The 23,103-nt window shown below is 55.1% G+C and overlaps 1 protein-coding gene, 1 non-coding gene and 1 pseudogene across 2 annotated transcripts in view; 2 read left to right on the forward strand and 1 right to left on the reverse strand.

Annotated features, from left to right (window-relative positions):
• The window catches only part of LOC120375429 (zinc finger protein 551-like), a gene marked incomplete at both ends in the record, with an annotated part of 536,130 nt that overhangs the window by 322,365 nt on the left and 190,662 nt on the right, over window positions 1-23,103 (forward strand). The window lies entirely within an intron of this gene.
• Window positions 5,584-5,836, forward strand: LOC120376494 (annotated as a pseudogene).
• TRNAQ-UUG lies at window positions 13,026-13,097 on the reverse strand. Its single transcript has one exon. It is a non-coding gene; the product is annotated as a tRNA-Gln (tRNA).

The raw sequence follows: 23,103 nt of genomic DNA on the forward strand, positions 1-23,103 counted from the left end.
AGGGGCTGTGTGTGTGTGTCAGGCTGGGGGAGCTGCCTGGGCAGAGGGGCTGGAACTGGGGGGGCTGCAGCAGCCCCTGGCTTGACGTGGTTTCCATCACACCCAGGGGTTACAGTTGGTTCAGTGGCTCAGCCCCCCCCACTATACAGATTGTTCTGGCACCACTGGCCTAGGGTCACCGTCTAGTGCTCAGGGCCTGCCTGGCTCTCCTAGAGCAGGGCGAGTGCCCAGCTCTCCTGGGGCAGGGCTGGCGAGAGCTCTGGACAGATACTAACAGCGCAGGGGAGCCTGGACGAATATTAGTTGGACAGAGGAGCCTGGAGCAGTTTTATCAGAGAGCAGAAATGAATCCTGAACACAGCGCTGGAGCTGCAGTGCTCAGCGCGTGGGCCTGGGTCTCCTGCACAGTCTCCCTGTCCCCCCTCGCAGCATAACAAGTTCCCTGCAGAGAAGCAGAGGTGCGGGACCGAGGGCTGCGGCGGGGGCTGCAGCACCCCCATGTCTCACTGTGCAAAGCTCCAGGTGCTGTGGGCACAAAGCCGGCATTATTGTGCGATTCCAGAGAACCCCGGAGCTGTGCTGCCCCTGTGCAGTGTGAGCAGGAATTGCACGTTTTCACAATGCTTGTGAACACCAGGGCCCGTGCAACCATATGGGCAAACTAGGCGGCCGCCTAGTGGTTGGTGGCGCCTAATAGCCCCCTCAGGCGAGGAGGTGGAGCAGAGATTAGCTGGGGGGTGTGCGGGGAGGGCTGTCCCCAGTAACGGGGGAAAGGGGCGCACAGGGGAACTGCTCCCCACCCCAGCTCACCTCCGCTCTGCCGCCTCCGCCGAGCACACAGCCCAGCTCTAATTCTCCTCCAGTCGGCGTCGCAAGCCTGGGCGGGGAGGAGAATTAGAGCGATGCCGGGGTGCTCAGTGGAGGGAGTGGAGCCGAGGTGAGCTGGGGCGGGCTCCCCAGGCAGGCTTAGCTTCCGCAGGCAGGGGGGGCAGGTTATATCTGTGTGCGGTGCCCGGGCTCCAGGAATATTCAGGGCTGGGGGCCCTGCTCCAGCAATATTTGGAGCTGGGTCTCTCCCCCGGCCCTGAGCCTCCCCAATGCCCCAAACCCTCAGCCCCAGCCAGAGCCCTCATCCCCCCGCACCCTAATCCTCAGCCCCAGCCCTGAGCACCCCCGCAGCATGAACCCCTCATCCCCCCACACCCTAATCCTCAGACCCAGCCAGAGCCCTCATCCCCCTGCACCTTAATCCTCAGCCCCAGCCAGAGCCCTCACCCCCGCACCCTAATCCTCTGCCCCAGCCCTGAGCCCCCCCCCGCAGCATGAACCCCTCATCCCCAGCCAGAGCCCTCACCCCCGCACCCTAATCCTCTGCCCCAGCCCTGAGCCCCCCTGCACAGCATGAACCCCTCATTCCCCCGCACCCTAATCCTCAGCCCCAGCCAGAGCCCTCATCCCCTGCACCTAATCCTCAGCCCCAGCCCTGAGCCCCTGCAGCATGAACCCCTTATCCCCGCAACCTAATCCTCTGCCCCAGCCTGGAGCCCCCGCAGCATGAACCCCTCATCCCCCTGCACCCTAATCCTCAGCCCCAGCCAGAGCCCTCATCCCCTGCACCCTAATCCTCTGCCCCAGCCCTGAGCCCCCCTGCACAGCATGAACCCCTCATTCCCCCGCACCCTAATCCTCAGCCCCAGCCAGAGCCCTCATCCCCCTGCACCCTAATCCTCTGCCCCAGCCAGAGCCCCCCCCACAGCATGAACCCCTCATCCCCTGCACCCTAATCCTCTGCCCCAGCCTGGAGCGCCCCTGCAGCATGAACCCCTCATCCCCCTGCCCCCTAATCCTCAGCCCCAGCCGTGAGCGCCCAAGCAGCATGAACCCCTCATCCCCTGCACCTAATCCTCAACCCCAGCCAGAGCCCTCAGCGCCCTGCACCCTAATCCTCTGCCCCAGCCCTGAGCCCCCCGGCCGCATGAACCCCACATCCCCCCACACCCTAATCCTCAGCCCCAGCCAGATCCCTCACCCCTGCACCCTAATCCTCAGCCCCAGCCCTGAGTCCCCTCCTGCATCATGAATCCCTCATCGTCAGCCCCACAGCCCTCACCCCTGCACCCTAATCCTCTGCCCCAGCCCTGAGCCCTGCCCCCGCAGGATGAACCCCTCATCCCCAGCCAGAGCCCTCATCCCCCCGCACCCTAATCCTCTGCCCCAGCCCTGAGTCCCCTCCTGCATCATGAATCCCTCATCCTCAGCCCCACAGCCCTCACCCCTGTATTCCCTCCTATCCCCAAACTCCCTCCCCACCAGGTGCACCCCACCCCCAGCCCCCAAACCCCCTCCCCACCCCCAACGCAGTCCCAAAACCTGCACCCTTCACCCCCTCCTGCACACCCACCCCCTGCCCCAGCCCAGAGCCTGCACCCAGCACCCAAACTCCATCCCAAAGCCTGCACCCCTCCTGCACCCTAATCCCCAGCCCAGGATCTGCATCCCAGACCTCCCCCTCCCGAGCCCCCTCCCAGAGCATTAGGCAGGTGGGAGCAGAGTTGGGGGGGGCAGAGTTGGGGGGCGGGTTCTGGGCACCACCAAAATTTCTACAAACTTGCCACCCATGTCCGCAGGAGGTATCCCCATGCATGGTAATCTGCCGTTGCAGGGGGTGGGGTGGGGAGGAAGTCTCCCAGACAGGGTTAGCTGCCACGGGGATGGGGGAGTAGTTGCTGCAGGGGCTCCCGGGTGGGGGCTGAGTTAGCTGCGGGGGGTGGGGGAACAGACAGACACGGTTAGCTGGGTGGGAGGGTGCAAGGTGGAAGTTTCACCTAGGGCCCAAAACTTCCTTGCACCCGCCCTAGGGCTTTCCGCACCCCTGACAGGCTGATTAGACACCTGCAGCCAATCAAGGCAGGCTACTCAGGGCACCTGGGTTTAAAAAGGAGTCACTTCAGTTTGTGGTGTGCATGTGAGGAGCTGGGAGTAAGAGGCGCAAGGAGCTGAGAGGCAGAGAGTGAGAGTGAGAGTGAGAGTGAGAGTGAGAGTGAGAGCGAGAGCTATGCTGCTGGAGGACTGAGGAGTACAAGCGTTATCAGACACCAGGAGGAAGGTCCTGTGGTGAGGATAAAGAAGGTGTTGGGAGGAGGCCATGGGGAAGTAGCCCAGGGAGTTGTAGCTGTCACACAGCTGGTACAGGGGGCACTATAGACAGCTGCAATCCACAGGGCCCTGGGCTGGAACCCGGAGTAGAGGGCAGGGCTGGGTTCCCCCCAAACCTCCCAACTCCTGATCAGACACAGGAGGAGTTGACCCAGACTGTGGGTTCCACCAGAGGGGAAGATCACTGAGGTGAGCAAATCTGCCAATAAGCACAGGACCCACCAAGGTAGAGGAGGAACTTTGTCGCAGCCTCTAATTGCAGCATTTTTAAATGGTCTGCATGTTGCTTGCAGGCTCCTAACACTTGTGACAGCAGCTCCTTTTAACTTCCATTCAACCACCTTGTCATGAATAGTTAATAAAGGGTTAAGCATAGTACCTGGTGGGCACCTGACCTGAGGACCAATCAGGGAAGAGATTTTGAAACTCCTCGGAGGGAACTTTTTCTCTCTGTTTGGGGGGGTCTTTGTCTTTGGCCGTTTGGAGTTCAAGAGACCAGACGAGTTAATCAAGTCCCTACAAGTTCCACCTTTCTGAACTAATTTCTTCTAGTCAAGATAGTGAGTATTAGAAAGATACTTTGTGTCCTTATCTAATAATCCTATGTTTGCAATTCTGTGTGTTTGTTATTGATTATTCTTAATTCTGCTTGTACTGGTTGTACTGAGAAAGAGAGAGGATTCTCTCCAGAACTTAGCAAGGTTATACCCTATGAGTGCCCAGCTTGGATTCATAGAGATTCTGTATTTTCTTTTGTTCTCTTAATAAATTCTTTTCTTTTCTTTGGACTTGGTTAATTCCTTCCCTTGGGGAAATTCAGGGGAAGGGGAGGGGGAAGTGGGCTGCTTCCCTGTGTGTAGAGATTCAAGGTGGTTGAATCCAGGCATCTCTGTCTCCGGAGCAGGCTGGAGAGAGGGAAGAGGGGGGAGGGGGAAGGTTCCTCCTCTGTGAATTGATCTGTGTTCCCAAGGGGGGAAACAGGGGTGTCCCGGCCCACGGAATTGACCGGGTGGTGGCAGCCGAAGGGGAGACCTACCCTAGGATTTTGGGGTGGGGGGAAGACCTGCTGGTCCTCACTTTGAAACCGCCCAGTTTCAAGTGAGGGTTCAGACCAGGACACACCTGTACTTATGGCGATAGGTCGACTTTAGGTCTTTAACTTTGATTGGTAGCTGAGAAGATGGTATATCGGACAGAAACCCGTTCGACAAACCTCTTCATTTCCTTGTTATTTCCTGACTTCTTTATTCATCACCTTTTCCTTATTTCCCAGCAGATTGACTAGATCTGGGTGCTAGCAGGGGGACCTGACGGGCTCCTTATTTTCTGATTTCTTTCGGAAGCATTGAACTTGCCAGGGCACAGTCAGATTCTGGATGTTCATGGAAATGTAACACCTCATGCTCAGCTTTAGTTCTGTTTCTCAGCTCTTTTGGAAAATCGATCTTTAGTCTGACATGTAGCATCCTTGCATTAGGAGATGGCTAATTAATAAGACCATAAACCTTGGCAATCAAATGGAACCTGAAGTCCACAGAAGAGCCCGAAAGGCCCTTGGGGAGTGGAGTGCAAGTTGAGGAAGACTTCCCTGCACAGCTTCTCTCTCAATTCTCGTTTTCCTGGATTGAGCGCAAAAGTCGGGAATCAGCTCAGGGTACGGTATACCATGTGTGTGCAGTGGTTAGACAAGGAACTGGACTGGTATGGAGCAAAACTATCTTATGTGTGCCTGATGACTGTACGTTTGAGAAGGAGCAGAAAAGAGCAGTGGGGCTGCGGTATAGCGCTTGCATAGGCTTTCTTTGGCCTGTTTTGCTGTAAGAGTTAACAGTGAGAGATTGTTAGTCACATGTCAGTGGGTGGGTTTATGCAAATTAGGCGTGTACAGGGAAACCAGCAAGAGGAAGGAGGGTGAAAGACTTCTCTGTCTTTGAACAGAATTGTGTGTTAAGGGCTCTTGCTTTGAATTCTTCCAGTGGAGTCATTTCGGGGAAGTGATCATCACTTTGAGTTACCTAGTTATCAAAGACTCGTGAATGGTGTTTGGTGCGTGTCTGGGTGCTCCTCGTGCTGAAGTAGAAAGAAGTGGGGGAAGAGCGGCTGCCTAACATCCGAGACTAACAGCATCGCTTCTCGGCCTTTGGCTAAGATAAGTGTAGTGCTGTTTGTATGAGTGATGTGCCCTCACTGCTTGCTGGCTGTACCTTGAACTCTCTCACCGTATACCCCGCATTGGGGACATGACAGACTGTGTATCTGTATATACTGCCTAACACCAAAATGCTAACATCCCCCCACAACCTGTATGTTACCCCCAATGACACAATAACTGACGCTTCAAACACTTTGTATCGTTTATTTTAAATATTCTCTAATAAAATTTAAATCTGTTCGTATCAGTTGGCTCGTTGAGCTCAGATGGGGTGAGTAGTCTCTTGGCCTATCCAAGGCCGTGATCAATTGTCTTGATGTTATTGGTCTTTTGGCCTTGAGATGAAAACCTGGTCTGTGTCTTGGGAACCTTGAAGAAACATTATCTAAAGTTGTATCTGATAGGTCCTTTATTTGAGAACTGTATATTAAATTGATTTTTGAAACAAGGGGATGGAATAGGAGCTTGCTCTGTCCACCGCATGCATTGACCTGGTATTGCAGTGTCTCCAGGACCAGTGCCTCTCCTTTTGGGGAGAATTGTGTGGTTAAAAAAGCAGAATAAGATTCACTCTAAAGATGATGATTTGAGAAGATTTTTTTTAAATTAGTTGGAAAATCAGGTTTCTTTAGCACTTAAGTTCTTCATAACAATGTATTGTTAAAATTCCTTGGGAGTGTTTTCTGAGTCTACAGCTGTGAGTTTCTTTGTCTTGCTGGAAAATTGTTTTAAAAGCTGAGATTCTTCTGTTTGCTGTGAGTTTTTTCAACAACATGAGGGATGAATGCTTTCCAGACTGAGGGTCTGTTTGGGAGATGGTTGGTTGGGGGGGGGACACAGATTGGTAATATTCGAGGTCACATGTATATCAATAACTGGATGAGTTACACAGACTTCTCCCCACCCAGCCTACGTTCCATGTATCTTGACTGAGCCTGTCGCCCACCATCCCAGAGCAGAAGCCTGAAGCCTGAGCCCCACCGCACGTGGGGAGGAGGGGAACTCCCGCTGGTTGCCGGCTCCTGCAGTGTTTATGACTCCGGAAGGGGGTAGGGACCAGCCCCTGCAGGCAGTCGGGGGGATGAGCCGCTGCTTTGCTGCCCCCGAATCCCCCTCAATTACAGCCCGGGAGGCTGTGGCCACAATAAAAGCCCCTGGTGGCCACATTTGAGAAATGCTGGAGCCTCACAGTAAACAAATCCCAGCAGGTTTGTCACACCCTATCCCCCACCCTGGGGATTTCCTGCCCTCTCCCACCCAGACCAACCTCCCTGGAAGTTCCCACCCCCTATGTATTTACTGCCCTTTCTCCCCGCCAAGGGAACCCGCCAGCAACTCCCTGCTAATCCCTCCCTCAACTGGCTCCACTGCAGCCATTTCCCTTCCCCGGCCCCTGGGAGGACGGAATGAGCTGGAGCAAAACATGGATGTTGCGCTGCAGCCTGTTAGGGCAAAAAGGGCAACTGGGGACATGTCAGAACAGGAAATAATTTCCCAGCACAATTCCCCCCAGGCTCTTTCCCTGCACACGGATATTCCAGCTTGTCCTGCATGGGACAGAAAAATTCAAATGTAGGGCTGTCAATTAATCGCAGTTAACTTACACAATTAACTTTAAAAATATCATGATTAATCTCAGTTTTAATCACACCGTTAAACAATAGAATATCAATTTAAATTTATTATATTTTTTGATTTTCTACATTTTCAATTAGATTGATTTCAATTACAACACAGAATACAAAGTGTACAGTGCTCACTATATATAGTTTTATTACAAATATTTACACTGTAAAATATAAAGTGCTGTAGTGCAATCTCTTTATCATTAAAGTGCAACTTGCATAGGTAGATTTTTTGTTGTTGCATAAGTGCACTCAAAAAGAAAACAATGTAAAACTTCAAGTCCAGTCAGTCCTACTTCTTGTTCAGCCAATTGCTGAGACAAACAGGTTTGTTTACATTTACTAGAATAATGCTGCCCGTGTCTTGTATACGTCACCTAAAAGTGAGAACAGGCTCTCTCATGGCACTTTTGCAGCCAGCATTGCAAGGTATTAACGTGTCAGATATGCTAACATCCATATGCCTTCATACTTCAACCACCATTCCAGAGGACATGCTCCATGCTGAAAACGCTCGTTAAAAAAATAATGCATTAATTTGTGACTGAAGACCTTGATGAAGAACTGTATGTCTCCTACTCCATGGTTCTATCCACATTCTGCCATATATTTCGTTTTATGGCAGTCTTGGGTGATGACCCAGCACATGTTCATTTTAAGAACACTTTCACTATAAATTTGACAAAAAACGCAAAGAAGGTACAACGGGAGATTTCTAGAGATAGCTACAGCGCTTGAGCCAAGGTTTAAGAATCTGAAGAGCCTTCCAAAATCCAAGAGGGACGAGGTGTGAAACATGTTGTCAGAAGTCCTCAAAGAGCAACACTCTGATGCAGACACTACAGAACCTGAACCACTAGACAGGACAATCAATCTTCAGTGGGTGGCATCTGACTCAGATGAGGAATATGAATGTACTTTGGATCATTATCGAGCAGTACCTGTCATCAGCATGGAAGCATGTCCCTGGCCTCTGATTGCTAGAAGCTGGGAGGGGAGAACAGGGGCTGAAGCTCTCCATGGCCGCCTGGTCTGGTCACTCCCTCTGAAGCCCATAGCCAGGGCCAGCCTTAGGGGTGGGTGCCACCAGGGAATTGCCCAGGGGTACCATGCTCAAGGGCGGTGCTGTACGGTGGCAGAGAGGTGTGTGCTGCTGGTGTAAAGTCAGAAACTGCTCCGGGCTGGCAGGGGAGTGCTGCTTGGGGTGGTGCCCAGATTTCTCCCTGCTCCCTCCCGGCATAGGAGCATGGGGGGAGGGAGGGGAAGAGAAGGGGGAGATAGCGGTGATGAGCGGCTACTGCTCCCCCAATGTTCCTCCGGGCCCCCCTAGGGGGCTGTGAGGGGGAGCAAGGAGCGACATCAGGGCTCCCTGCATCCAGGTCACCTTCCCCACCTGGGCTGCATAAGGGGAGGACAGCGGGAGCAAAAAGCCTTTGTGAGCTCAGCACACACAAGCCAGGAAAAGATCAACACCCACACCCAGCCCAGCCAAAGTGGGAGCTTCCCTCACTTCCCAGCCACAGGCCCACGGGGCTCATGGATGGAGGAGTTTGGGGGGCTGTGGGGGCCCCTGAAGAACTAGCTCAGCGTGTGAATGAGTGACTGGGATGTATGTGGGGGCCGGACTGTGGGTTGGGGTGTCCAGGAGGACCCAAGGGAAGGGACTAGGGGGATTAGGGATAGAGGAGGGTGGGGATACCAAGGTGCATTGTGGGAATGTGGGATTTAGAGCCCAGAGTGGATGGGTGGGGGCGGATTGGAGATGAGGAACCCCCCACCCTGGGGATGGACTGGGGCAGTGGGGGGATGGGAACGTGGGGCCCAGGCATGGAGAAATGGGCTGGAGGCAATTAGGGGCGGGGCGCTGGGGGGGAGAGGGAGGAGGAGGAGGAAGGGGGGTGGGGTGAGAGGAGGAGGAAGGGGGCAGGGTGGCGGGGGGGGCGAAGGGAAAGGCCGGGCAGAGCGGACAGGGTGGGGAGGGGACGCTGGGGCGGGGCTGGCAGGAGGGTCACTGCGGGGGGGGGGAGGGGTGAAGCCCTTTCACTCCGCGCTGCTTCTGCCCGTTGGAGAGAGAGAGAGAGAGAGAGAGAGAGAGAGAACAACGCTTCCCAGAGTGCACCGGGAGGGGGCACGTTGCCTGAGCAACCGGCGCGTCCTTCCGCTCTGAGACGAGCCAGGAACTACAACTCCCAGCCTGCCCCGGGGCGCCTCCGTCCTCGCCAGCCCAGGTGAGGGCGGGTCCTGGGTCAACCTGACACCTCCCCCCAACGCAACTCCTCACCCCCGCCCCGCCCCCAGAGAGCCCCGGCCCCGCCCCCCCGTGCAGGGTGTGACGCTGCCCCGCGCAGGAACGTGCTGCGCCGCTTCGCCCCTTTCACCCCCCCGCACCAAGCGGCTGCGCGGGGGCCGGGTCTGGCTCTGCCCGGCGCTGGATCCACGTGGTCCCGGCGCCCCTACGTGTCCCCCCCCGACTCCCGCTGCCCCCATCCCCGCCCCCTCCCCGGGTGAGCCCGGCTCCAAAGCCCCGCAGACAGACCCACCCCGGCCTGCCCCGAGCCCCCCGCTGTGCCCGCCCCCAGAGCCCGGCCTCGCCCCTTCCCCCAAAGCCCGGCCCCCGCTGTGCCCGCCCCAGAGCCCGGCCCCGCCCCTTCCCCAAAGCCCGGCCCCCGCTGTGCCCGCCCCAGAGCCCGGCCCCGCCCCTTCCCCAAAGCCCGGCCCCCGCTGTGCCCGCCCCAGAGCCCAGCCCCGCCCCGTCCCCAAAGCCCCCCCCCCGGCGGTGCCCGCCCCAAAGCCCTGCCCGCTCCGCCCCTTCCCCAAAGCCCCGCCCCTTCCCAAAGCCCCGCCCCAGAGCCCTGCCCCGCCCCTTCCCCAAAGCCCCGCCCCCTGCTGTGCCCGCCCCCAGAGCCCCGCCCGGTGTGGGGGGCCCCCGCACGGTGCCGGGTCGTGATGGGCCAATGCCCCAGCTGGCCCCGGAGAGCCGTGTGTGTCCCTGCTGCCCCTGCTGGTGGGGCTGAGCCCTGCTCTGGGGTGAGAGAGAGAGAGAGAGACTGTGACACTGTTTGTATCAGTGCGTTGCTGGGCTAACCAGTAGGAAAGGGCTTTGCAGGATTTTGTATCCTGCAGCAAGAGAGTGACTGACTGACACACGCACACGCACACGCACACTGACGCACAAAGGGGCTCACACAATCCCAAGAACACTCACACACAACACACCCAGAGGGACATGCTAGCCCAACCCCAAAGACAGCAACAATCACATCCCCAGCCGCACTCACAATCACCCCCCCACACCATAATATTTGCAATCGTGCTCACAGACACAACTGCACGCAGTTCACTCCCACTGCTCCCAACACAAGGACCTCCTGCCCCACACAGCGTGTGCTGAGGCCTGTGGAACTCACTGCCACTGGACAGCTACCCATGAGAATGATCCCATCGTGCTGGATCATCTGCTTGGCCCCCCACTCCCTCTCGGGGTGCGCTGTGCGGCGTGGCTGGGGATTGTGCACTGGCCCAGCACCAGACAATGCAGAACGGACACCACACACCCTGCCCGCCTCACCTGAGCTGCTCTCCAGGTGCATTGGAGCCCAGCACCCCACACCTTGGCCCTCCTGCCCCACAGGGGGTGAGCTGCAGCCCCGCCACACTCCACAGAGGGGAGACGTGTTAGGCCAGCCAGCCGTTGTAAGATGGGGAAATCACCATCGAGGTCGACGGTATGGGGGCTGTGACATACAGAGAAACAGTTGTCGCGCCGGCAGAAGGCAGCGGAGCATTCGCACACACGTACGTACACACACACACAATTGCAAACATACACAAACACATGCATGAATCCAGCCACACACACACAATTGCTAATATACACAAACACCCGCACAAATCCAGCCAACACCAACACAAGCCTGGGAGCCAGGGGATCAGAGCAGGCTGGGGCCGGGTCACTCCACTTCCTGCAGGAAGTAGCCAGCCCCCCTGTCCCCCACAGAGGCCTGGGACCAGCCCCCCTCTGCTTCCCCCCACGCCGGCCTGGGGCCCCAGCCTGCTCTGCTCCCCTGGCTCCCAAGCTTGGGGAACCGCCCACAGCACTCGCCGGCAGCGTGGCTGGGAGCCAGGAGTGGACCAGGCTGGGGCTGGGTCACTCCACTTACCAGGCAGTGAGTGCAGGGGCGGAGGGGGGGGCGGGGTGGGGCTGGGGCAGAGGAGGGGCGGGGGCCATGGGGAAGAGCCGGGCTGCCCCCCCTGCAGCACCGCCCCCCCCCAGCTCACCTCTGCTCCGCTTCTCCCTGAGCACACCGGGCGCCGCTCCACTTCTCCCGCCTCCCAGGCTTGCGGTGCCAATCAGCTGTTTAGTGCAGCAAGCCTGGGAGGGGAGGAGAATTAGAGCGGGGGCGGCGTGCTCAGGGGAGAAGACAGAGCAGAGGTGAGCTGGGACAGGGAGCGGTTCCCCTGCACACACACTCCCGCCCCCCATTACTTGCTGCGGGCAGCCCTCCCCCCGCACCTCCCCCAGCCCCTGCCACAGCTCACCTCCACTCCCCCGCCCCCCCTGAGTGCGCTTTATGGTGCCCCAACCACTTGGCACCCTGGGCGGCTGACTAGTTTGCCTAGTGGTTGCACCAGCCCTGGCCACTGCCTGTCAGCAGGATTCCTCCTCCTCCTCCTCCTCAGTGCGACTAAATCTCTGCACCTAGACAGCCGGTCCGTCCGCTGCACCCGAATCCCCCATGCCTGAGCCTCCCTGCCAAAGCCCTGCACCTGGCTCCAGAGGATTAAATCTCACGTCTCACTGGGAACTCGACTTCTTGTGCCCAGAGAGTCTCGGCCTCCCTCAGTAGCTGACCCGAGAAACACAGTGTCTGCAAAAGCAGCAAAGAGTCGTGTGGCACCTTATAGACTAACAGACGTATTGGAACATGAGCTTTCGTGGGTGAATCCCCACTTCGTCGGATGCGTCAGTGTCGGCCTTTTCCAGTGCCTGGAGGGCTTTTTACTGTGTGACCACGTGGCCTAATGGATAAGGCGCCTGACTTCAGATCAGGTAATTGAGGGGTCGAGTCCCTTCGTGGTTGTGCTTGTGCAGTTTTACCTTTGTGCTGAAAGTCCTGCTCCCTTCAGGGCTGGAACCTCTTCTTGGCTGCTCAGGCCAATGCTCTGGCTTCAGCTAGAGCCCCAGGAAGGAGTTGGGGGTTGGGTGTCACAAAGGCTGGGGCATGAGCCCCAGGGGCTTCCAGTCTCACCTTTGCCCTTCCTGACTTGCCAAAGAAAATGGGCGGCTGCCCGGGCTAGAGTGTGGAGCAGTTTCCCTCTTCCAAGTGTGCGCCTGTCCCTGTGCTGGAGGGGGTGTCTACATAGCACCTTGGGAGCCTGGGTGTTTCTCTGCTTCTCGCCAGCTGGGGAAAAGCCTCTTGGGGTAAAATCTCCTGCCCCACTGCCAAAGTGAGCACCTTGAGTGGGAACGGTAAGAGGCCCCACCAGGGGGGCTGGCCCTGCTTTCCTACCATCTTCTGATGTTGGCCACAGAGCATCAGCAGCCGCCCTGCATGCTGGCCTGTGGGTGGTCTTCAGTGGGGGTTTGGCATGGCAGGGAGCAGGCTGGCTGGGTGTTTTTGTGCCCATCTGAAGGCCACACATAGGCATGGTCCTGCCCTCCTCTGGCCCTGACCTCGGTTGCTCTGTGGCTTTTAAGCCTTCCCTTGGAGCCGTCAGCACCATATGCCTCTGCTCCAGGTGCCCAGAGGAGGAGAGGTGCTGGGCTCCAGCCTGGGAAGCCTGGCCCTGGCCCTGCTTCCTTTAAATGCCATGTGGGCAAGAGGAAGAGCTGCAGCTACAGGGACCAAAGTTGTGGGCATCAGGTGAAGCAGCAAGAAACCCAACATCAGGTCAACCCGCAGGAATCTCTAGCCAGACGGTTAAGTTCTAGGACCCCACCCTCTAGCGGCCCAGCTGGACCAGAGACCCATCGCCAATGGGCACCAGTGACCCAGGAGGAGGAGAAAAAAAATCACTCTAGTTCAGCCAGGGAGAGAGTAACAAAGCACATTGAGCTCCAAGGCTTTGCAGCAAACCAACATATGCCCAAGAGGTCCCACTGAGATTTGAACTCAGATTCCAGGATTCAAAGTCCTGAGTGCTGCCCATTACGCCATGGGACCCGCTACTGTTTTTTTTTCTAGACACCCATGACTCTCAGCTGGCTGGTTTGCACTCTGCACTTATTGCTTCCCACCAGCAGCTTCCTCTCACAGGACTCTCTCTCCTCCTCCAGCGACTATAGTCCTGCACTACCGGATCCGTGGGGCCTGCCCTGAGTCCCTGCATCCCCCTGCTTTGTCTCCATTCCCTGCAGGCTGCAAAAATGTCAGGGGAGGCCGCCCCTCCCTTCACTCAGTGCTCCCGCTCATATCGGCCAGCTGCAGCCTCATCTCCTGGAACTCGGGCAGCTGTCGCTTGATCCGGTCGTACAGTCACACGCTGACTGGCTCCCCTGCCTGGATGCTCTTGTGGAAATCCCACAGGCAAGTGCTGTGGCACTGTTGGTTTCTTTAATGTTGTGGTGTTTGCACGACTGCCAGAACTCCTCCCTCACTGACTCCCACCAATCCCCCTGGTTGCCACAGAACCCTCTGATGCTTTCCCGTTCTGCCAACACCGCCAGGCTTCACCACCCTGCTCCTTCATCTTGCAAGCTCTGGATGTTCAGCTTCACTATCCTCTGCCCTGGGTCAGGGACAGGGGCGGGTCCAGGCACCAGTGCAGCAAGCTGCGGGGGGTGGCCTGCCGGTCGCTGTGAGGGTGGCAGGCAGGCTGCCTTTGGCAGCCTGCCTGCAGGAGGTCCCCTGGTAATGCGGATTAGGTGGCATGCCTGCGGGAGCTCTGCCAGTGCCCCAGCTGCAGCAGCAATTCGGTGGTGGTACGCTGAAGGCACAGGACCGGCAGACCTGCCACAGGCATGCCGCTGAATCTATGTTACCAGAGGACCTCCCGCAGGCATGCCGCTGAATCCACGTTACCAGAGGACCTCCCGCAGGCCTGCCGCCGAATCCACGTTACCAGAGGACCTCCGGCAGGTGATGGGATAGATCTGTATTACATTATATACTAATGTTAGATGTGTAGAAAGTGTGACTAGAAAGGAGCAGTGTGACGGTGCTGCCCGTGGGAGCCAGCTGAGGTCACTCAATCAGGGTGAACTGCAAACAAAACGGGGCAGACACACCCCAAACGCTGGTGGTTATTCCAATACTTAGATTTACCAACCAGCACAAAACAGCTTCTGTAGCACCTCACTGGTCACTCAGAATTCCAAACCCCGCAGTTCCCTTAAAGTGCCCAGCCTCAGGCCTCCGTCCAGACACACACGTCAAATATGATGATGATTCCTGAAAATCTGATCTCATCATATAAAAGAAAAGGTTCTTCCAATCCTAAAGGATCAGCCACATACCCAGGTTCAATTATAACTTAGATCTTACCCAAAATACATGCCACAGACAATTGTTATTAACTCAGCTAGAATTTATTAAAAAAGAAAAGTGAGAGGGAAAGTTGGTTAAAAGATCAATATACAGACAGACTTGAATTCAATTCTTGAGGTTCAGATGCATAGCAGAAGTGAGCTTGTAGTTGCCAAAAGTCCTTTTAGAAATGGTCGAGAGGTTATAGTCCAATGTCCATATTCAGGGTGGCTCCAGTCAGTGACTCGGGATCTCAATCCTTATGGCTTAAGGTTTCCCCCTCTTGAAACCCAAAGCAGATCTGAGATGAAGCAGGATCATGTCCCAGGCTTCTTATACATTTCCAGCAGCCTTTCAGCCTGAGAAAACAATAGACTTAACTCCTTCTCCCAAACATCCTGGCAATTAGCACAGGGTAATTTACCCATTAAACAGTTCAGATCCAGGTTAGCACAACCTTCAAAGAGACACAGAGACAATAATACTATTTCACTCAAGTTTCATTATAAATGTTAATATTCCTTTTTTGATCTTTGAATTAAAACTACAGCAATAGACGAGACTTGTTTGCTGACATCACAAGCCCTGAGCAAACATCTCCCCTTCTACCTCTAACAATGCAGACTTGCATTTCAAAGCTCTGTTCATTTACAGATCTTCCTAACCAGTCCTCAAGGTTCACCCATGGGTCAGGTCAGTGGGTGAGGTGAGTTAATTAACTGTTTCTGGCCCTGTCACCTTTCAATGAAATATTATATTACACTCATAACGTCACAGGAGGTCAGGAATGGGATAGCAGGGGCTGCGGGTCGGGAGTGAGGGGCACTGGTAGAGCTGGGGGAAGCCCAGAGGGCTGTGGGTCAGGAGTGAGGGGCACCGCTAGAGCTGGGGGGAGCTCAGGGGGCTGTGGGTCGGGAGTGAGGGGCACCAGCAGAACTGTGAGTCTGGAGGTCAGGACTGGGATGGCAGGGGCTGCGGGTCGGGAGTGAGGGGCACCAGCAGAGCTGGAGGGAGCGCAGGGGGCTGCGGAACAGGAGTGAGGGGCACTGTCAGAACTGGAGGAAGCGCAGGGGGCTGCGGGTCGGGAGTGAGGGGCACCGGTATCGCAGTGACTGGGGCGCTCAGCGGGGAGCCTAGGGGGCTGCGGGTCAGGAGTGAGGGGCACCACTAGAGCTGGGGGGAACCCAGGGGGCTGCAGGTCGGGAGTGAGGGGCACCAGCAGAGCTGTGAGTCTGGAGGTCAGGACTGGGATAGCAGGGGCTGCAGGTCAGGAGTGAGGGGCACCAGCAGAGCTGTGAGTCTGGAGGTCAGGACTGGGATAGCAGGGGCTGCGGGTCGGGAGTGAGGGGCACCAGCAGAGCTGGAGGGAGCGCAGGGGGCTGCGGGTCGGGAGTGAGGGGCACCACTAGAGCTGGGGGGAACCCAGGGGGCTGCAGGTCGGGAGTGAGGCGCACCAGCAGAGCTGTGAGTCTGGAGGTCAGGACTGGGATGGCAGGGGCTGCGGGTCGGGAGTGAGGGGCACCAGCAGAGCTGGAGGGAGCGCAGGGGGCTGCGGGTCGGGAGTGAGGGGCACCAGCAGAGCTGGAGGGAGCGCAGGGGGCTGCGGGTCGGGAGTGAGGCGCACCATCAGAGCTGGAGGTAGCGCAGGGGGCTGCGGGTCCGGAGTGAGGGGCACCGGCAGAGCTGTGAGTCTGCAGGTCAGGACTGGGATAGCAGGGGCTGCGGGTCGGGAGTGAGGGGCACCAGCAGAGCTGTGAGTCTGGAGGTCAGGACTGGGATAGCAGGGGCTGCGGGTCGGGAGTGAGGGGCACCAGCAGAGCTGTGAGTCTGGAGGTCAGGACTGGGATGGCAGGGGCTGCGGGTCGGGAGTGAGGGGCACCGTTAGAACTGGAGGGAGCGCAGGGGGCTGCGGGTCGGGAGTGAGGGGCACCAGCAGAGCTGTGAGTCTGGAGATCAGGACTGGGATGTCAGGGGCTGCGGGTCGGGAGTGAGGGGCACCAGCAGAGCTGGAGGGAGCGCAGGGGGCTGCGGGTCGGGAGTGAGGGGCACCAGCAGAGCTGGAGGGAGTGCAGGGGGCTGCGGGTCGGGAGTGAGGCGCACCGTCAGAGCTGGAGGTAGCGCAGGGGGCTGCGGGTCCGGAGTGAGGGGCACCAGCAGAGCTGTGAGTCTGGAGGTCAGGACTGGGATAGCAGGGGCTGCGGGTCGGGAGTGAGGGGCACCAGCAGAGCTGGAGGGAGTGCAGGGGGCTGCGGGTCGGGAGTGAGGCGCACCGTCAGAGCTGGAGGTAGCACAGGGGGCTGCGGGTCCGGAGTGAGGGGCACCAGCAGAGCTGTGAGTCTGGAGGTCACATCTGCAGGGAACAGTTCTGAACTTGGAGCACTTACAACTTGGAGAGTCTTTGTAGGGCATCCCAAATGTTTCCTGTATTCACAGACAGTTGTTGAGATGGTTCACCCAATTCCTCACCTGTGCACACGGCTCTCGGGAGCACTTTTTTTCAGAGCCACAGAGGTCTGAGACCCACGGCTGTTCCCCTCATTCCAGCTGCGAGATCACATCAGGTTTGGAAACTGGAAACCCTGGGAAGGGAAAGAAAACAAGGGAGGTCAGTGGAATTTGTGGGATACTTGTCTCAAGGAATATTCCATGGTTTTAACCCCAGCTCATTTTTAAGACGTAACACCCCAAGGCCGGCTTCCTTGGCTCAAAGTGGCAGGAGATTTATTCTTATAACTCATATTCATGACCTTAGTGCCTAAGAGCCAATGAACCATGGGCCCCTGTTGTGCTAGGCACAGCACAAACCCAGAATAGAAGATGGCCCATGCCCTGAAGAATTTACAGTCTAACTAGACAAGACAGACACAGATGGGGGAAGAGGTGGAACCCGCCAGCAGAGTGAACTATGTGAAGGCAGAGGGACAGATCTGATGAACACAGGTATAGAACTTGAGACTATTGTATTTAATGTTATGACTAGGGCCAGTGTTTTCCGGAAATTGCTGCTATTACTGCATTTCCCCCTGAAATTACTCTTCATTTCTGGAATCACCCTTCGTATCCAGAATAGCTGAACAGAAGGTGGTTGGGGATGCAGGGTCACAAACCCCACATTTCTGCCTGGAGACCCCTGACTCCTCCCCAGGGCACAGGGCAGAGGCTGGGGGCTGGCTGCTTTTGAGACTTGCTGCCAATTTCTTCCCTCCTCATACAAGTCTGGGCTCAGAAAAAACACTGGAGCTTCCCCTTGGGAGATGGGGCACTTGGCAGTGGGACGCTGGGCACCCTCATTGTGCTGCAGCGCAGACGGCATCAACAGCACCTCTCCCCTGCTCCTCTCCCCTGCACACAGCTGGTTCATGCCCTGTCTCCCCAGCACACAGCCGGCTCCAGGCTCTCAATGCCCAGTGTCTGGGCCCCACCTTCCCCACACAGCTGGCTCCTGTCCAGTGGTGAGCTGGAGCCGGTTCCCACAGGTTCTCAAGAACCGGTTGCTAAAATTAGACCTCCGTGGAGAACCGGTTGTTAAAGGGCCAGGGGGTGGGCAAAGAACTCTGGTCTGTGGGCCGGACCATCCTGTTGCTCCCAGGATTCCCAGCTGGGGAGGCTGAGGCTCCCCCAGCCCTTCCCCCGCTTCCCCCCAGCTGCAGCGTGGCCAGCCGCTGGCACCAGCTGGGCAGCTCAGCTGAGCTCTGGAGTCGTCCTGCTGCCACTTTTTGAATGGCCCAGCAAGGGGGGGGGGGGCTGCTGCAAGCTCCAGGGCTGGCCAGAAGAGACGGGAGGGGGCAAGTGGGGCAATTGGCCCAGGCCCTGCAAGGGCCCCTCCCCCACTCCCCTCCCTTAAATCAGAACTTTTTATAGGGAACCGGTTGTTAAGATTTTGGCAGCTCATCACTGCTCCTGTCCCCTCCCCCCAATGCATTTTCATGTTGTAAAGGATTATATATTGCTCATGCTTGTCAATTACTCTGTTTTCGCTGCCAGCAAACACTGGCCCTACTTATGACTGTTATCTTTGAGCCAGCCCTTGAAAGCACGAATACGTCACAGACTGTGGTGCTGAGATGGGCCAGATGATACCGGGGAGGCTGAGGGATGGGTTTCCTGTGCAATCGGGTGTCACTAAGGCTGGATCTCAAGGCTGGTTATGCAGAACTCCATCTTCTGAAGCTTTGCCCCGCACAGAAAGGGGCAGTGACTGATTTTACCTCTTTCGGGAGACTGAATATGACAGACTTTTTGGGGAGAAGCAGTTGAGCCAGGCTGCTGTAGAAAACAGTTTGGTTTCCTTTCACTGAGCCTGTCCGTTTGTCTTCGCTCCGGTAGAGCTCCCTGCATCTGCAAACCCAGTTCTTCCTGCTCCCAAGCACATCGTGAGTCCATGTATGTTTCACTCAGCCAAGGGGAGATCCTCCCATGGACAGGTGACAATTATTCCCTTGTCTCTGTCGGGTATTCCACTGATGTAGGTTGGTCCCAGCCTGTCCTTAATGACCCATTCATATCACCCTGTGACAGCTCCGTGACAAAACACCTCATGTCTCCTGCTCTTTATAATCATGGCAATACCAACCACAGAGGGAAACTGAGGTGTGTATTGGCATCACCAAAATTCCTGCCTCTCTCACACACACACACTGCTCACAGCCCCTGGAGAGAAAGCAAAGCACGGGAACTGGAGGTTAGTCCAGTGAACACAGTGGAGGACAAGCTGCAATCCTCACACCCTGGTCAAACAGGAGAGGCATGTGGGTCCCCACCCATACAGAGGGGCTGGCTAGAGGCCTGATACCCGAGAGGCCATTCCTTGAGCAGACCATGGAGGCAGGTCAAAGGCTTCGCTACCCCAGAAGTGTGGCATCGCAAAAGCACATTTTGGGGAATTAGGAAATCTAGTGATTCAGGTGTAATGGGAGGGAGAATTAAACTCCCCAGTGGGTGGAGAAGGCTGGGGAATTAAACACTAAAATTCAGGAGCAACAGCCCCTAATTCTTCCGAAAAGAAGGAAGTTTGGGGTGGGCTTTAGCAATTAGGTTGCACCACATTCATAGATTGGAATTATTAATTAATAAGTGATGTAAATCATGAGTATTAATGCTTGATGCTTATGGACTTCCCAAAGGCCACGTATGGGTTGGGGCAGCTATTGACATTCTTGTAATCAGAGAAAAGGAGCAGATATGGTATATAGCCATCCTATTACCATAAGGAAGTGGATAAAATACCTCTCCTAGTTACCAGGTTTTCATTTTGTCGGGTCCCTGAGACAGTGTAAACTGAAGCAGGGCTCCCTTCTGATGGGCTCCTTTGCCCGTCGATCTTTCTTTCCAATGGTGTCCATATCTTGTAAGTATGCACAGTGCAAAACCCTCTTTACTGTACTTACCTTAGTTTAATCGTTACGTGTATTGAGCCTGGCCTATGATTTCAGTTATAACTGTCTGGATTAAATCACGTTTCTGTGCGTTTCACCAAATTCCATCTTCTCAATTAACTCTGAGTAGCCCTGTACAAGGGCAAGTTGTGCCCCAACCTGTAACCTTATAGGTGTAGAAACTGTCCAGGCTACACCACCGCCCTGTGACATCATCAGCCAAGCGCCCATTGGTGCCTGGGAGGTGGCCCTGGTGTGGGAGGGAGGATGCAGCAAGGACTCAGGGTCAGAGGCCGGGGTCATTATGCATTGAGATGGGGAGGGGGGTAATGAGTGGGAGAGGGAGGTCAAGAGTTATAGTAATAATAATAATATTTGGGGGGGGGGAACATTTAATGAAGTGAAACTGAACAGAAAGAAAACTGGAGTGGAGGCTCTACAGCAACAAGGCTTGGGAAGGGATTTGGGGTAAAAGGTCTGGGATCCCCCACAGCTCCAGATCCCCAAACCTCTCCTCCCTCCCACTGACCCACCCAGCCCACTTCCCGGGTGCCCTTCCCCCACACTCCCCTCCCCTTCTTCCCATTACTCTCAGCCGTCACCACCTCCTGGGGCCTTGGGAGCTTCTTGTGTTCCCTCCTCCTCTCTCACTACCTCCTCCCTCCCTGCTGCTTCTTAGCTCTAACCCTGCACACGCCCACCCCATGTCCTGGCACCCCAGAATTATCTACTCTCCCCTTCTCCTCCCCTCCCACGGCTTTGTTCTCCCTTCACCCGTGGGGTCCTGAATGGCAACATTATACACTCTCGTATCAAAAGAGGAGCTCACCTGACTGTCACACAAGCCAGGCATGAGTCATACACCTATTAACTCAATTTAGAATTCTACAGGTGGCATATTTTCCTCCTAAAATGAGGAAACGGCATGAAAGCTACAGTGATTAATGTAGTTATTAAGGTATCCTATAAGGATACATTAAATGCAATTTTAAAATGACTGTTGGCACCAAAAAGGCAAATGTCCAAAAATTATTCTAGTGGGTGGGAGATAAGGCAAAAAAAGGAGGGCAAGGGAACTCGTCAAAACTTGTATGACAAATAAAGGTATAAAGTTATCACTACTCGGGTTCTTTAGAGACCCCACAGCTTCTAATAACCGAGGGGACAGGACTCCTCACCCAGCGAGGTCACCGTCTCATAGTTCTCCTGCATGACATCCCTGTACAGGGCTCTCTGAGCGGGGTCCAGCAGAACCCATTCCTCTCTGGTGAAATACACAGCCACCTCCTCGAAGGTCACTGGCCCCTGAAAGAGTGAGAGTCCAACACTCAGTATCTACTGCACCACTCACAACCCCACCACAACCCCACATGGGGGAAAGGAGCCAATCAAAGGGAAGCTCTGGGTGGCTCACAGGCAGGAGTCCCACCCCCACCCTGCTCAGAGCAGCCAGGAAACACCAGGGGGAGGGGATGAAGCGAGAGCCCCTTGTCTCTCTCAGCAGATCCATCACACACCTACTAGCCACAGACAGATACAGGAGATGGAGCCCCTAGCAGGGTGCAGGGAGAGCTCCCTGGCAGAGAGCCCAGCGCTGTTCTCATTGTGAAGAGCAGGACAGGACCAGACTTAGTGGGGGGCAGACGACATGACGGTCCAGGGGGGCCTTGCTGAGGGGGTTCCTCCAGCAGGGGTGTCCTGTCTCTCCTCCCCCCACTTCTCTTCAGCTGGCTGCCCCTGCACCTGTTCCTGCAGCCCTGCCCCCTCCCCCACTGGGAGCTGCCCCGGCCAAGCTGCTCCCAGGAGCCTCCTGTGCTGTGCCGTGCGGCGGGAGGGGAGGGGGTTTGCTGATGTCAGGGTGGCCCCACCCTCCTGCCTCTGTGCCCAGTCTCTGCTGAGCTGAGGTGGGGGGGACAAGAGTCTGTGCTGCTGCCTCTGGGTCAGGAGTGGGAGCTGCTGGCCCCTGCTGCCGTGTGAACGAGCCTTCGGACTAGTGAGTGCCGCTGGGCTGGGAGTGACAGCGGGTGTGACTCACCCCCCGCCCCTCGCCACACACTCACCCCACAATAGACACTTCAATTACTGTTATTACTTCTTTTTACTTCCTGTCAAAATGCGCAAAGTGCACATAGTCTCTGTAATTTTATTCTTTCACATTCGGTCAGGATGACAGTGCTGGTATTTTAGCTTTCTAACTGGTCTGTGCATTTCAAAATTTTATTTCTGTCTTATGCTTAAATTCAATTCTTTGAGTAATGAGTTCTAAAATGCCTCACCTGTCCTGGCTGGAGTAATTATCATTATTACTGTTATTACCGTATTGTGCTTTGTCATTCATTATTTAAAATGGTACAGTCAAATAACAGACTCTACATTTCGCATGTACTTACCTTAGCAGGGCTTGTTAAAAAAAATTAGCTAAACTCAAAACTTTAGACACTGTGCAGATGAAGATCACTTATCTTCAGATTGTATTTTTAAATCTGTCTGTAAAGTAACTTACAATGTCTATGAAAATAAATACAGTTCCAAGTAGGATACTAATAGCAATGATGGAGTGAAATGTTAGTGAGTCACCTACATGATAGTGACCAGTTAACACAAATGCCAAAATAACTAGAGAAATAAATTCCCATTCGTAAAAAAGAGAAAAACTTTAATCCCTATGTAAACTAAGTAAATATGTTTTCAGTGGAATGAAAAACAATTGACTAAAATAGAGGAGATAATGGCAGTAACATGGAGCGTGTCTCTTAGAGAAAGTAAGCAGATTTTATTTATTTTTATTTATCTCTACTAAAGATGGGGTAAAAAGTATCAACCTTGTGTTTCTGATACCTGCATTAAAGCTCCAGAACTGATACCTCAAGGCTTGGGATAGGGAATATCTTGCTGTATTGTCTCCTGATTGTTCTAAATTTACTTTTAAATTTAATATGTGGCTGTATTAAGATTATGGGAAAAGAGGTACCAAGTGGTAACAGGGTGAACAATTAGCAGGAAGATTAATTTTAAATAAAATTTTTTTTGTAAAGGCACCTCTGTTTCCAAATGTGCCTTAACCACAGGATACAGGTTGTGTGTCAATGCTAATGAGGTATAATCAGAATCACATTATAAAAAGGGGGTGCCCAGAGCAGGAAAATTGAGCTCCCTGTGGGAAATTCCAGCAGGAACCATCCCTCTACTGATGATCAATCCATGAGAGACACCTCAGACCCTAATACTATTGAACAGGATGTGAGTAGAACTAGGGTTGTAACTTTTGCACAGGTCTTCATAGAATGTCTATATGCCTTGGGTCGTCATAACCTTAACTGTAACTTCAA

This window comes from Mauremys reevesii, linkage group 12 (genome assembly GCF_016161935.1).
Source record: "Mauremys reevesii isolate NIE-2019 linkage group 12, ASM1616193v1, whole genome shotgun sequence".
Lineage (NCBI taxonomy): Eukaryota > Metazoa > Chordata > Testudines > Geoemydidae > Mauremys > Mauremys reevesii.